This window comes from Microtus pennsylvanicus, chromosome 5, assembly GCF_037038515.1.
Source record: "Microtus pennsylvanicus isolate mMicPen1 chromosome 5, mMicPen1.hap1, whole genome shotgun sequence".
Classification (NCBI taxonomy): Eukaryota; Metazoa; Chordata; class Mammalia; order Rodentia; family Cricetidae; genus Microtus; species Microtus pennsylvanicus.
Window position 1 is genome coordinate 10,582,083 of NC_134583.1, and position 3,892 is coordinate 10,585,974.

General features: G+C 45.3%; 1 non-coding gene across 1 annotated transcript; it reads left to right on the top strand.

Annotated features, from left to right (window-relative positions):
- Positions 1-892: 892 nt before the first annotated feature.
- LOC142851486 (U1 spliceosomal RNA) lies at positions 893-1,049 on the top strand. Its single transcript, XR_012910804.1, has one exon. It is a non-coding gene; the product is annotated as a U1 spliceosomal RNA (small nuclear RNA).
- Positions 1,050-3,892: the final 2,843 nt, after the last annotated feature.

Genomic DNA, 3,892 nt, shown 5'->3' on the forward strand with positions numbered 1-3,892 from the left:
AGCATCACTGGGGTAAAATCTGGGAAGCATTTCCTTAGGGTCAACACAAACTGTGTTCTAGAGGCAGCTGAGGTTGGTACTGTAAGAGTCACCCAGCTGGTATAGTTTGTGAAGGCATGAAGGGGGTCATGGAGAAGAGCTGAGGCTTGAAACTATGGATAGGCCAGCAAAGGACACTGGTGAAGGTGCAACCTTAGTGGCACTTGAAGACCCAGGGTGGGAAGGCACCATGCAGAGAGGTTGAAGTTTTGCACCATGAAGAGAGCCCAGGAGGCTAATAGTGAAAGTGCAGCCCAGCAGCAGAAGACCTCAGCATTTTGGAGATGCCAGTATCATGGGATGACCATGAAGAACAGCAGCAGTGGTGGAGTGGAGCCTTCTTGACCCTTGAAGACAAGCAGTGTGTGCTACAGAGGGTGGAGCAGTAAGAAATGACCCAAGCCCTTTGGAGGAGCCCAGAAGATCATGAGTGAGTCCCAGACATTGGACACTGAGTCAGTTACACTATTGAAATTTGGTTTTGTTTTGTTCATATTGTGACTACGCCCTGATTTTTCCTTCTTGAAGTAAGATAGTACTTAATTTATTTTTGATCTTACAGGTGCCCATAGTAGAAAGACCTTTAATTTTAAAAGACTTTGGATTTTTAAAAGAGATTGGCTATTTTAGGGGGACTGAAATTTTAATGCGTTTGAATTAGTAAAGACAGGTACTTTGGGAGCTATTTATGATTTCGATGTGAGATCTGGGGGATGAATGGAAAAGAAAGGGTGGTGGCTTAATAGTTATCAATTATTGTTCTTGCTAGTTTTATTCCAAATTAGCACAAGCTAGTGTCATCTGAGGGAGGGGGCTTCAATTGAGAAAATCCTTCCATAAGATCCATCAGTAAATACTTGCTTGGCAGGGGAGACACCATGATCTTGCAGGTGGTTTTCCCAGGGCAAGTCATTGTGCTAAGGTGTGTTGACTCCTGTGATTTCCCTGAAGGCGGGAAACTTGACTGTATAACTGTAGTAGTGGGGGAGCTGTGTTCACGCTCTCCCTGTTTATTGTTTTTTAAAAAAGATTTGTCAGTAAGGTGTTTGCTTAATTAGTGATTAATGGAGAGCGCCCAGCCCATTGTGGGTGGTGCCATCTCTGGGCTGGCATTCCTGGGTTCTAAAAGAAAGTAGGCTGAGCAAAGTTATGGGAGCAAGCCAGGAAGCCACACCCATCCATGGCCTCTGCATCAGATCCTGCTTCCAGGTTTCTGCCCTGTTTGAGTTCCTGTCCTGACTTCCTTCAGTGATGAACAGCGATGTGGAAATGTAAGCCAAATAAACCCATTCTTCTCCAATTTATTTTTTGGTCATGGCGTTTCACTGTAGCAGTAGAAAACCTAACTAAGACACATGGGAACATGAGGCTATCATGTTTAAAGCCATGTTGCCTCTGGATGCCCAACTGGAGGAGAAAGACAACTCACCATGTCCTAATGTAGGTTTTGTGAGGACCCTGATGGCTGGGGTGCTGTCTGTTCACATGGATGAGGGGATACCCCTTCCTTAGGCTGTGGCTTTACATATTAATCTCTTCTACGCCCTCATAGCCTGACCCCAGATAATGTTTTCTCATCTATTAGAGAACCCTCTGGGCTACAATTAACAGTCACACCTGGTTTATGCTATTCTCCCAGTGCAGGCCAAATGCAAACACGTGCCATCTCATAGATTTTCTAGCAAAATTTTGCTTGACTCCATAAATCAAATCCTTTAAATCCAAGTAGATTATTATTATTGCTTTGAAAAATTTAGTTTATAAATAGGGTATCACTGCTGATGCGGCTCTGTAATATTTCAAACCAGAATAAAAATCTTATATTTTCTGATGGCTCACAAATTAGCTTTATAAATCTGTACCCACCTGAAGTTATAACTCCGGAATTTCATTTGTGGGCCTGCCGGCCAAATCTTACTGCATGCTTTGATTTACAAGTCTCTCTTTTATTAATAGTAGTTGTAGCCAAACTGTTTTTTTTTTAGTATTTTAGAAGTTCAAAAATTAATTTCCATATTCTTAAACGGGTTTACAAATCCTAATATAGATTTACAAGTCCTGAAACAGATTTGAAAATCAAGCTGGTAAATCCTGCATAGAATAACTTGATTTGCAAACCTGGATTCTGCACCTGGCTTTCTAGGAAGGGATTTATAAATCAGGAGCCGAGTGCACCCTGGCACGGCAGACTGCTCTCTCTCTCTCTCTCTCTGAGAAGTCCCTCCGTTCACATACCATTGCGCAGGACTGATTTACAGGGCTGCAGCCCCAGGCTGGCAAAGGCTCCTCAGGCTCTGACACACTGGGGCTGCTGAGGGAAAGGGGCCACATCCCTCAGGCTGGCTAAAGCAGCTAAATCAGGAGGAAGACAGCAAGTCATTCATCTTCTTAGTCAGAAGTGGAAAGTGCAGGCTCCAGGTCCTCCCCCAGTGAAGCAGAGAGACAGGAGCAAGGCACAGGGGAGTTGCTAGCGGATGCGAAGGCAGCACTCAGGCCGTGCCAAAGCCCAGGTCAAGGGAAGAGAGGACATCATTCTTTAGGTAACACGGAGGAGGGACACCCATCCCCTTGTTCCATGATTCTGCCTCTGAGAGACGTCCTAAGGAAGAAACACAGCCAGCTGGTGGGGTGGTTATTCCAGGTCAGGTGATCGGAGAGCCAAGGAAGAGAACCCTTGTGTCTCCTTCGTTCGCATTTATAATATTTGCATGACGTTGTCACTGATCATAGCCTAATCGCACAGTTGAGGAAGCATCAGAAAGGTATTATAGGACTGTACAGGGACAGGAGTTTGGGTTGTTCTCCCCTTTTGTGACATACTCACAGGAGTCTACCACCATAGTTCCCCCATGACCAGAGCTTTGCAGTACTCCTCAGCTCTGTCTGTGAAGCTCCAGAACCTCCCGCAGATGCTTTCTTGCTTGATCACCCAGTTTCCTTGAACCAGGCAGGGCTGCTACCCTGATCCAGATGTGCACCCTGGAGCTTAAAGGGTAAGCAGCTTGCTCCCTCCTTAAGTGACACAGACAGTGTTTGGAGAATGTCTGGCTTTTCTGTGACAGTACCCCCATCCCACCACCCAACTGACCACCTTGCTGTGGAGATGCAGCCTGCATCCCAGTTCGTCCTGCCTGGCAGCGCCGCTTCACTACTGTGTTACAGCCTCATCTGCGCTGCCACTGAAGCCCGGCAATAGCCGGCTCCCTTGAAGGACTGAGTTATTCACCACTCGTTCCTTTTCTCAGCATGTTGTTCTTGCTCGGGTGTATATAATGCCTCTGAGTCATTTTGCGCCCCTCAGTACTTCTGCCCGGTCCTCTAAAAGACACGAGTTGTCTCAGACGCTCTCAGTTCCATTGCTTTGAAAGATGTTCCTGATGGCTACACACGACAGTGCTTTCTCCATCACTGTAACCACGGCAGCTGGTTTTCATCCACCAGTTAGTTCTATGTCTCCTAGCCCGATACCTTTCACGGCTGATTGGCAAAGTGCTCCAGATTTAAATTCAGACTCGGAGTTTTTGCCCTGGCTCCATCTGAACAAAATCTGGTAAGCTTTAACTTATTCAAATGAGGAAATATTTAGCCTCACTACCTTCTGAACATGGTGACTATAATCCTCAAATGAGATAAAGTGGGCCAAAATGCCTCACAAGCTCGCAGTGCCCTCTCCCCATAAGCTCCTGATAATCTCCCCACAGTGAGCGTCTAAAACTTAGTGACTAGGGTGCCTTGCTTCAGAAGACTGTGCTGGTGGTTTAGATAGTAATTATAATTAAGTTATGTGATCTAAGAATGTGAATTATGTAAATTTGAAGCAGAATAATATGAAATATTAATAATATCTTATTTT